Source organism: Bos indicus x Bos taurus, chromosome 20 (assembly GCF_003369695.1).
Source record: "Bos indicus x Bos taurus breed Angus x Brahman F1 hybrid chromosome 20, Bos_hybrid_MaternalHap_v2.0, whole genome shotgun sequence".
Classification (NCBI taxonomy): domain Eukaryota; kingdom Metazoa; phylum Chordata; class Mammalia; order Artiodactyla; family Bovidae; genus Bos; species Bos indicus x Bos taurus.
In genome coordinates, this window is record NC_040095.1 from 8,942,941 (window position 1) to 8,954,830 (window position 11,890).

Consider the following 11,890-nt stretch of genomic DNA (forward strand, 5'->3'; position numbering starts at 1 on the left):
AGGCAGATTCCTAACCATTGGACTACCAAGGAAGTCCATCTTCTGTGATTCTTTGTTTTTTGACTTCCTTTGGATAATTTTTTTCTCCTATCTCTTCTTCCAGTGTTAGATTAAAAACTATTTTCTTAATATTTATTACTTTGTTTTTAACTTTGGATTAACTTCTCTAAGTGAAGTGAAGTCGCTCAGTCATGCCTGACTCTTTGTGACCCCATGGACTGTAGCATACTACGCTTCTCCGTCCATGGGATTTTCCAGGCAAGAGTACTGGAGCGGGTTGCCATTTCCTTCTCCAGAGGATCTTCCTGACCCAGGGATTGAACCCAGGTCTCTCACACTGTAGGCAGACGCTTTACCATCTGAGCCACCAAGGAAGACCAAAGTGAAAGTCAAGTCGCTCAGTCATGTCTGACTCTTTGCAACCCCATGGACTGTAGCCTACCATGCTCCTCCATCCATGGGATTTTCCAGGCAAGAGTATTGAAGTATGTTTCCATTTCCCTTCTCCGGAGGATCTTCCCAACCCAGGGATCGAACCTGGGTCTCCTGCATTGTAGGCAAATGCTTTACCATCTGAGCCACCAGGGAAATCCAACTTCTCTAAGTCTAGTATAAAAAATTTTTTTGTATATATTGATCTTTGCCATTGGCCTATGCAATTCAGAAATATAAGAACACTTTAATCTCATTTAACCACATCTCAATTCATTTGCTATTGTTGTCAAAATTTTAAATTCTATATAATTTTAAAATTCCATAGATACTTTGGTTTTTGCTTTTCATATTTTCCTTTATCCCAAACTTTACATCTGGATTATTTTACTTTATTTTGACATACATCTTTTAGAATCTCCCAAACTCTCTCGTTTAATAAAGTATTCATTCATTTTTATTATTGAGCAAGTGCTCTCTCTCTCTCTGTATATATGTGTATATATATATATATATACACACACACTCAGACTAGAAACAGAATTCTAAGCAGGCAGTTGCTTTCTTTCTGCATGTTGATAATACCATTTTACTGTCTTGTGATTTCCATTATTGATTTTTAGAAGTCAACTATCAATTTAACTTTATATCTTTGGTACCATGCCCTTTTCCCTATGGTTGCTCTTTTTTTTTTTTAAAAAAACAAAACAAAACAAAACAAAAACCTTGCTGAGTCCAGCTCCCCGCGATACAGGACCCGGACGCACCGGCGGCGCGGGCAGCCTGAGCCCGCGGCGCACCCAGAGCCCCGCGGTGCACCCAGGGCGGAAGTCTGGTTGCTCTTAATATACAGTCTATATAGAGTTGTTTCTTTGACTTACTATGATTTTATGTATCTGAGTGCATATACTGTATAGAAACAATTAGGCTTCTTGAATCTATGGACTGATGTCTTCCATTAGTTCTGAATATCCTCAGCTATTATATCTTAAAAAACTATTACCTTTGGCTCTCTCTCTTCCTCAAAAATAAAATCTTACTCAAACAAGAGTCTCTCTCTTGCTTTCTTCTTCAAACATAGCAAGGTGGTTTTATAGTTCATGGCTAATGATCTCAGCAGATATTAACTCCAGTGCTTATGAGCCTATTTTAAAATTTCTGTTGTTTTTGCTGGCTCATGCTCAATGTGTTTTGTTTCCCTGTATGACTCGTGATTTTTGACAGTGTGTTGGACATTATATTTCAAAAACTATTTGTAAGAATAATTTGAGGCTTAGCATGATAGCATCTTCTTCCAAAGAGAATTTTCATTTGCCTCTGCCAGACACCTGATGTCCTACCAGTCTGGATCCATCTCAAACCAAGTTCAAGGCTTGAGCTTCCAGGGCTCACCCAGATAACATACAGGCAGAAGGAAAATCAGTGCAGAGATTGGTTTACTCATGATTCACCTTACCTGAAGCTGCAATTCTTTGGGACCCCAGTTTAAGTGGAGGCAGTTTATTAGAATTTCTACCCTTGTTATGTTGCAAGTCTCACATTTTGCTTCCTGGCCCCAGAAATTTGTCAAAAGTGCAGCTCAGTTTTGCAGCTATTTCTTTAGGACTTCCAAATGCTCTGAGAGAAAAATCAGATTTGAATATCAGTCTTGTTCTCCGGGTTCTTTTCTTCTTGATTTTGACTTTAAACTCCTCACTATTTTGTCAACATTTTGATGCTTTTAAGAAAATGTTTTTATATTTCATACAGTTTTTAAGGTTTCTTTAGTGGGAGGGTTGACCCAAATTCCCTGGTCATCAATTACAGGGAGTAAAAGTTATATATTTTTTTATTTACCAGAGGAAAGAAAAATGTTCAGTCTTCTATTTCTAATTCACACTTATCAGTTTGTTAGTTCCTATAAAGCACTTTATACATGACAAAGATGTGCTATATCCTATAGAACCAAAACTACTTTGTAGTACTCATCCTTTCGAAGAACCCAATATAATACGATATGAAATGGTCCATAAGACAATTTGAAGTCATGACTTCCTCTGGTCTTTGAAATTCAGTCTGATAAACTTGCTGCACCAACTCATAAGAAAATAATGGAAGATCCATTGACCTATATATAACATACATACAAAATACCATAAACTTATTACAGGCAATTTCTTTTCCCACTGACTGAAAGCCTTTCCCTCTTTTCTTGTCTCTTTCAAGTGTTTCCTCTATCTTCACCATGTCAACAAGGCCTTCCCTAAAGATCCTATTTGAAATTGCAAACTCCCCCTTATTCCCATACTTCTTAATCTCCTGCTGTCCTCTTCTCTCCATCACTGTCCACTATCTTACACACTATATATTATATATCCTGGCTATATTCTTCACTACCCCTCCAATCTTGATAAATCTGCTTAACCTCTCAAGTTTTTATTCTTCTAGATATAAAAATCAGACCAAGAGAATTATCCCACCATTCATCATATGTATGTTTCACAGATGAGTGTAGTGATAGATTAGAAAGTGATTCTAAAAAAAAAAACCAACTATTTTAATAACAAAAAAGGAGAGAATTCTAGAACTGAAAATTGCCATATCAAAAAAAAAAATACTGTTTGGGCTTTACAGTAATAGAAAGAATAGGAAAAAAAAAAGTAATTAGTGAACTTTAAAATAGTTCAGTAGAAATGATCCAATATGAAGAACAGAGAGAAGAGAGATTAAAAAAAGAAGAAGAAAAAGAGCAGATCTGTAGGGACCTGTAGACATTATCAAAAGGCCTAGTATATGTGCAATTGGAGTCACTAAGGGAGAAGAGGAAAAAATGGTGCAGCAAAGAATATTTGAAAAAAAGAGAATAGATTGAAAATTTACAAGTATGGAGAAAGAGATGAGCCTACAGACTTAAGAAGGAGCGCAAACCCCTCATAGAATAGATTTTAAAACACACACACATATGCCCAGACATATGTCATTTGACATTTAGTCAAATGGCTAAAAACTGAAGTTAAGGAGAAAATTCCTGAAAGAACCCAAATGATTTTGTTATAGACTCACTCATTCCACCCTGGGTAAAATACTTCAGTTAAATTTTAGTGGACTTGGAGTACTGGGGGAAACTTTTCAGTGGAGAAGAAATTGCTGCTTTTCTCTATAGCACATCCTTTATGTGAGAAGCTCATTGATATCGTGAGGGTTAGATAGATGGAGGCTGGTGAATGGAAAGATTAGCAGCCCTTCATTTCAGTCATGGTTGGGTAAAGTCTTCTGGAGGGAGAAGTATGCCACAGGCTCTCTGGAAGACATAAAGATTTTGACCCAAATGACTCTGAAATCAGGGAAAGAGAAGTGAGATCCTCATGGTAAACTTGAGAATGGTCTGACCAAAAAGTCTAGTGCTTCTTGAAGCCAGGGGGATTTTTGAAGTGGAATTAGAGGAAAGAAATTTGGGGGAAATGGGAAAGACCCAGAAGATTTTGATTATTTGACAACATTTATTTCCTTACCGTTATTTTCTTCCTTTCTCTCACAATTTAGTCTAACCTTTCTTGGGGTGGGTAGTTCTCATGAGAAAGCGCTTGGAAAAATATGAAGGCTAATTCTTTCTTTCCCCTTTTACAAACAAATCACACGGTTCTGGAGGTAGTTATAGAGAATTCCATTTTCAGGGCAAATGGGGCCTCTTTAGTTACTGAAGGATGATTTTAATGACTGAAAATGAATGAGACCACCAAAGGTTAACCCAAGGCTTGCTGCTTGTCATTTGCTGCTAGTATTTTCCATATGAGACTGGAAACAAAGTCACGATCTTTTGTTTGTGATGTAAGCCTCTTTTCCTCCTTTTGTTTCCCTTCTCAGTCATACCAGCCATCCCTCATCATCTTCGTGTTTTAGGAAGCAACATCCTTAAGGAAAGGAAGAGCCGATGAAGTCCAAGAAAGAGTTGAAGGCTGTTTGCCTGACGCGGAGGCAACGACTCAGTGTTGGTCCCGGGGCTGCTCATGGAGGGGAAGGTGCATCTCCACTGCATCACGGCAAGTCTTCCAGACCTGTCTGCAGCTCTTCCTGTAACCAAGAGGCCTTTTCCTGTGTTTAAACTCACCACCAATGGCTATCCTACCAAAGGTAAACAGCAGCGGTCTAAGCAAACGGCTCTTTTCCCAAAAGAAAGCTTTTAACTTTTCTTTTGGAGGAGACAGAAGACGGTTGTCTGAGGACTGGGTGGAGGAGGAGAGAGGAGACATGAGACCAGAGGAAAGCCAAGTGACCCCAAACCCTGCCCTGCGTGTTTTTTCTTTCTTTCTTTTATTATTTTTCTCTTCACCTCCCTCATTATTTTTGGCTAGCTCTTTGGTGCCCGGCGCCTTCTATTCCCCGGCAGTTGCTTTGAACATCAGTCACATCAGGTCAACTGCCAAGCTGTGAGCCTCTGGTCACACGGCTCTGAGGCCTCCAGTTTGACAGCTTCAAAGTGCCCCACACGTGGTGATTTGCCTCCTTTGGGTTGGATGTTAAAAGAAGGGGAAGCCTGTACAAACTCATGACACCACTGGAATTAAGGCTGGGAGATTCTATCTCATTTTGCAGAAAAAATCATGACCAAAGAGGAGAGCTGGGGAAACCACTGCCAGGCCTTGTGGCCAGTTAAGTGGAAGGACGAGAGGCGGGTCTGCTTGTGTGTAGACCCGTGGGGCTCTTTCCAGTCCTTGAGCTTAAAACTGTGTTTCTCAAGGAGTCAGCCTGCCTCCAAAGTGCCTCAGCGATGGTGACATCTGAGATGGGAGGGAGGGAGGGAGGAGAATGCTTAATGGATGGAATCCCACCCTCCTCCTCAATGGAGTGTCTTCTCATTGCTCTCATTCATTCATTCACTCATTCATTCATTCAGCTAGTGTCTATTGAGCAGCTTCCATGCGCCAGTGACTTCCAGACACTGGAGATACAGCAAGGAACCAGCAAAGTCTAGGTTTTCACGAAACTTACATTTTGTTTTCTGTGTTAGTTTCTAAGTAAGATTACTTTTCAGTCAAAGGATTCTATCCGTTTTTTTCTTTCAAATAGAATAAACATCTTTCCAATATCTAGCTTTTGAAGCATTAACTGGACTCGTCTGACACTCACAACATTAAGTAGAGATTGTGCTACTACATAAAAAAAATTAGCTGCTGATATTCCAGCCTCTAACAATTTAAAATCTCCCAAGAAAACACTCCTAAAAAGAGAACTTGCCCAGAGAGTATCACTCACTGATGAAAGTGAGAGAGAAATAAAGATACAAATTGATGGTATGGATGGTGAGGCAAACACTAATAGTCCATTATATGACTACCATGGGTCACGGGTATATTCACTTCCCAGGAATTCCATGTAGCATACGATAGGCATGTGGTCTTTTAACGCCGCCCACTTTGGTGGTGGGTGGAGGTGAGTATAGCAATCAGTTAACAGCTTTGATGAGTTTCAAAGTGGGATAGCCACCAGCAAATATTCCCATGTGGGAATTTTGGTTTGAAAAGTTAAGGCCTAAAGTTGTAAATAGCAGCCTTCCCTGCTAGTGTATTATTACTAATTATCTTTTGAGGTATAACAAATTACCCCAAAGCCTGTTGCTGTTTAATTGCTAAGTCATGTCTGACTCTTTTACAACCCCTTGGACTGTAGCCCAGCAGGCTCCTCTGTCGATGGGATTTCCCAGACAAGAATATTGGGAGTGGGTTGTCCTTTCCTTCTCCAGGGGATCTTCCTGACCCAGGGATCAAACCTGCATCTTCTGCAGTTCCACCAGGGCAGCCACCCCAAAACTTAGTGGCTTAAAAAGCAAATGTTACCTCACAGTTTGTATGGTGTCAGGAGTTTGAGAGACAGACTGTGCACTAAATCGTGTCTGACTCTTGCGACCCCATGGACTGTAACCTGCCAGGCTCTTCTGTCTATGGGATTCTCCAGGCAAGAATACTGGAGTGGGTTGCCATTTCCTTCTCCAGGAGTTTAGGGACAGCTTAGCTGGATGGTTTGGCTCAGGATCTCTCATGAGGTTGCCATGGCAGAGGCTTCAGTCTTCTGAAGGCTTGACTGGGCTGGATGACCGTTTGCCAAGGTCCCTTCACATTTAAATTTTACTTTTTCATGTAGACTCTTAAATAAATCACATTTCACTATATATTTTAAAAGTAAACCACCGCACCATTGTCACACCCCAAAGACTGATGATTCTTTAATATCTTTTAAAAATAGTCTGTTTTTAGTTCTAAAATGTTTAAATCAAGAAATTTCACTTTAAAATTCATATTTTCAGCTTATTATTTTTAAAAAAATTAGATGATCTGGTCACATTAGGCTTCTGTTCTTACATGGTCACAAGCCACTTTATATGTCATGGACTATTTTTCCATGATTCCCAACACACCCTATTATGTTACACATGGGGTACTGGTTAAATGAACTTGTTCGGTTCATTTAATATTTGAGTTTATCCCTGGTCTGGTCCAAGGAGGCTGAAAGATGTGGCAATGGGGATGAAGAAGGGAGAAGCCTGACCCCCGGTGTGAGTTGGATCCCTGAAGATTAAGAAAGAAGACAGGCTACAGAAACCTTGGGTCTCACCTATGTAGTGCTGTAGAGATGACAAGGATAACCATAGAGATCTGGTTAGTATGGTCTTAAAAGCCTGGGTGGGCTTTCCTTTGACAGCATTTGGCACTGAGGGTGTAGAGGCACCAGCAGAACCAGGCACATCAGAGGGGACCATGAATCAGCCAACACACACCAGGGCTTAGTGCTATTTTCTTAGGGCTGTGAAAGTCCTGGGTCTGGTACAACCAAAGGAAGGGTGTGAGGACCATGGAAAATAATGACAGAACTTTAGCCAACTTTATCAAGGAAAGGGAACTCTAATCATGCTTAATGTAATGTATAAAAATGAAGTTGTTTCTTGTCTCTTGTGTGCTCCTGAAACATAGGATCTCAAGGCACTTGGAGAGAGCCTGTCAGTAGAAGAATAGACCTATATGATCACTCTGGAGGAAGATTGTGGAAAAATGAGCCCTACTGAACAATGGAAGTGAGTATTGGAGGAGGGTGGTTGCTTACCTCCAGCCTAACAAGAAACCACAGGTGCTTTTTAACACAACTACTGCCACTCCCCAACTTAAAAATGATTATGTGTATGCACGCACAGTCGCGTCTGACTCTTGCGACCCCACGGACTGTAGCCCACCAAGCTCCTCTGACCATGGGATTTTCCAGGCAAGAATATGGAGTGGGTTACCATTTTCTACACCAGGGGATCTTCCTGAACCAGGGATGGAACCCCTGTTTCTTGTCTCCTGCATTGGCAGGGGGATATCACTGAGTCACCTGGGAAGCTCCAACTTAAAAATACTCATTTGCTGATATCAAACATTTGGAGCTCAGAACTCATTTTTCTGTAGAAACCATGTGTTCCTTAAGTCCACAGGCCAGCTCTTAAGATTTAGTCCTGTAACTAACTCATAACACTACCCATCTACTCTGCTTCACAGACTTTCCTTAGGGAATTTCAGCCTGAGTCCTAACGTGGAATACCTAGAGTACATTTTCCCCCAGCCCTAGTAGCTCAAACGCTGAGTTCTGCTGCATCTGTCAGAGTCACCCCTCCTGGGCCAGCTTTGAGAGTGCCCCCAGCTTTTCAGTAGCAGCACTGGGTGTGCTAGAGCGCCTGTCACCAACCTTTTTGGCACCAGGGAGAGGTTTTGTAGGAAACGATTTTTCTATGGATGGTAGGGCGGGGGGTGGGGGGTGGGTAGGTGGTTCAGGCAGTAATGCAAGCGATGGGGAGTGATCTTGGGAGCAGCAGGTGAAGCTTCGCTCGCACCCTCTGCTCGCCTCCTGCTGTGGGGTCTGGTTCCTAATGGGCAGCAGACATCTGGTCCATGGCCTAGGGTTAAAGACCCCCGTGCTAGAGGAAAGGAAATTCTGTTGGGCGAATATTAGGAAACGCAGGCACGGGGCTACACATGAGGACAGTGACGCCAAGGCAAGCAGACAGGAGGCCGGGTGGAGCAAAGGCAGGTAGGTACTGAGCGACGGAGGCTCTGGAGATAAGGGGTGGAGTGGGGCACGGGAGAGGGTGCTGCTGTTCACAAGTGTGGATCTTTCATAAGCCAGCTGTTCGTGTGCCAGGCCATGCCTGTATTCACTCCCCAATAAACTCTTGTCACCCAGCATATCAGCGTGGCTCTCAAACCTCTCTAGACACTAACACAGCCACCTGCAGCTCCTGACAGCCCTTCTGTCCCAGCCGCATTTAGACTAGACTTTACCACTCTCCACCTGCTTCCACTCTTGCCCTCCGCGAACCAGTCTTTGCAGTGACCCACATAGGCTTTCTGAAATGCAATCTGAGTATGTCCCTCTCCCATGTGAAATATTTCATGCTTCCCATCCCTCTGAGGATCAAGTCCAGAATCTGAACTCGGACCCCCTGGCTGTCCCTTGCAAGACTGTTGCCTCCCCAGCTTTGCCTGACGCGCGCCTACTCCTTCTTCAGGCCTCCATATATCTTTCATTTTCTTAGGGAAACTTTCCCTGACCTTTTGTCCAGATTTGGTACCTGACTACAAGTTCTCCTAGCTCTTAGATTTCCTCTTCAGAGCATGGACTGCAATTTTAATTGTTTAGATATCCAAGTGTGTTTTACTAAATTAAAAGTGTCTCTCCTCTGCCAGGAAGTAAAATTCACATGTACATTGCCCATACCTGGCAGGGGGCCTCTGGTTCACAAGACAGGCTCACTAAATAGTGGAGAATGCGCCTTTGTGCCATACGTTTTTGCCTTTTCTACTATACAGCATGTTCTCCAGTTCGAGAGACCAAGTTTTACTATGTGACAGGCAGTGTTTATTTAGAGGGCAGGGTAAGTTACCTTTTGTTGAAATAGGGCTCTGAGCCAGAATTCCCTGGGTTTGAAATCTTACTAATTATGTGATACTGGAAAGTAGTGTAATGTCTCCCCACTTCAGTTTCCTCATCTATTAAACAGGAGGAGGAGATAAAGGGCAAAATAGCAGCGACTTCAGTGGGCTGTTGTGATGAGTAAATAAGTTGTGACACGTAGTTGCTTAGGAAAGACTTGGCACGTGGTATGTGTTGGAAAGACTTTAGCTCCTCTTCTTCACTCCTAAGACTATGAAAAACGGGTGTTATATCAGTGTCCCTACTTCTCAAATGAGGACACTAGATCCATCAGTTCAGTTCAGTTCAGTCGCTCAGTCGTGTCCAACTCTTTGCGACCCCATGAATCGCAGCACGCCAGGCCTCCCTGTCCATCACCAACTCCTGGAGTTCAATCAGACTCACGTCCATCAAGTCAGTGATGCCATCCAGCCATCTCATCCTCTGTCGTCCCCTTCTCCTCCTGCCCCCAATCCCTCTCAGCATCAGAGTCTTTTCCAATGAGTCAACTCTTCGCATGTGGTGGCCAAGGTACTGGAGTTTTAGCCTTAGCATCATTCCAAAGAAATCCCAGGGCTGATCTCCTTCAGAATGGACTGGTTGGATCTCCTTGCAGTCCAAGGGACTCTCAAGAGTCTTCTCCTACAACACAGTTCAAAAGCCATCAATTCTTTGGTGCTCAGCCTTCTTCATAGTCTAACTCTCATATCCATACATGACCACAGGAAAAACCATAGCCTTGACTCGACGAACTTTGTTGGCAAAGTAATGTCTCTGCTTTTCAATATGCTATCTAGGTTGGTCATAACTTTCCTTCCAAGGAGTAAGCGTCTTTTAATTTCATGGCTGCAGTCACCATCTGCAGTGATTTTGGAGCCCCCAAAATAAAGTCTGACACTGTTTCCCCATCTATTTCCCATAAAGTGATGGGACCAGATGCCATGATCTTCGTTTTCTGAATGTTGAGCTTTAAGCCAACTTTTTCACTCTCCACTTTCACTTTCATCAAGAGGCTTTTTAGTTTCTCTTCACTTTCTGCCATAAGGGTGGTGTCATCTGCATATCTGAGGTTATTGATATTTCTCGTGGCAATCTTGATTCCAGCTTGTGCTTCATCCAGCCCAGCATTTCTCATAATGTACTCTGCATATAAGTTAAATAAGCAGGGTGACAGTATACAGCCTTGACATACTCCTTTTCCTATTTGGAACCAGTCTGTCGTTCCATGTCCAGTTCACAGACTTTTTTTTTAGCAGCTTGTTTATAGTCCTTAATAGCATCATTTCATGCTACAGAGAAACTAGAAAGAAAGAAAGAAACAAATGCTCTCAAGTTTGGGGAGTTGGGGCTTGGAGGATATTAGGGCTTGGCAAGACCAAGAAAATAAATCAAAGGAACAAAGGAAGTTTCAAAGCAGCTTCAGGCACGGGCCTTGGCTCCCTCTTTTGCACGTTAATCTAACACGTGAGAAGCCGGCACGAGGGAGGGCAGACTCGGTGGCCATAGAATCTGGAGGGGAATGGCGAGAACATGGAACATGACTCAGAGCAACAGGAACTAGCATCTCCAGGTTGTAGCAGGAAGTGAGAACCATGACTCCCAACCTGTTCCGAAGCTCCTCCGGAGCTCTGCCAGCATCTCCAAAGACATCACCGTGTCCTCAAACTGAGTCCACTTGAATTCAAGAGAAAAATCCATGCCATGTGTCCCATGTGAGAGGAAGTGGGTATAAAGAAGCCAAACAAAGGGCTGTGAATCACTGGAGTGGACATTCTTCCTGGAGAGAGGGGAGTCCTGCACCAGGCTTTAAAAAGACATCTGGCAGGGACAGGAATATTCCTGGCAGCCTGCTGGTAATGGCCCCAAAATAGAAACAACCCAAATGTCATCTTCAGTAGAGTGGATATATAAAGTGTGGCACCGTCACAGAGTGAAGTACTCTCCAGCAAGACAGGGACTGAGCCACACTCAACAATAGGGGTGAATCTCACAAATGTAATACAAAACAGAAGACACAGTTCAATGCCATTTGTTATGTAAACCATGTAATATGTATCTATGTCAGGTTTGAGAACTGAGGACTGTGTGACCCTTGAGGAGAAGTAGAGGAGTGGAGGATCACAGGGATCTCATATTAGGTTTCTCTTAATCAGATGCGTTTGTTTTATAAAATTTCACTGACGTGTATGCTTACTTTTTTGCATACTGTTCTGAATATACGTGTGTGGGCTCAGTCCCTTGAGTTGTGTCCTACTCTTTGTGACCCCATGGACTTTTTGTGACTCTTTGCCAGGCTCCTCTGTCCATGGAATTTCCCAGGCAAGAATACTGGAGTGGGTTGCCATGCAATCCTCCAGGGGGTCTTCCCTACACATGGATCGAACCCATGTCTCCTGAGCCTCCTGTGTTGCAGGCAGATTCTTTACCTAATGAGTCATCGGGAAAGCCCATTCTGAACTTTTCTTATATTTCAAATCATTCTTCATTTTCCCACCCTCTATGGCCAGGGGTTGAATGAGTCTTGGGGTAAATAGATAGCCCT

The 11,890-nt window shown here is 42.7% G+C and overlaps 1 non-coding gene across 1 annotated transcript; it reads right to left on the minus strand.

The window, feature by feature from the left end:
* Positions 1-516: 516 nt before the first annotated feature.
* On the minus strand, positions 517-588 carry TRNAC-ACA. Its single transcript has one exon. It is a non-coding gene; the product is annotated as a tRNA-Cys (tRNA).
* Positions 589-11,890: the final 11,302 nt, after the last annotated feature.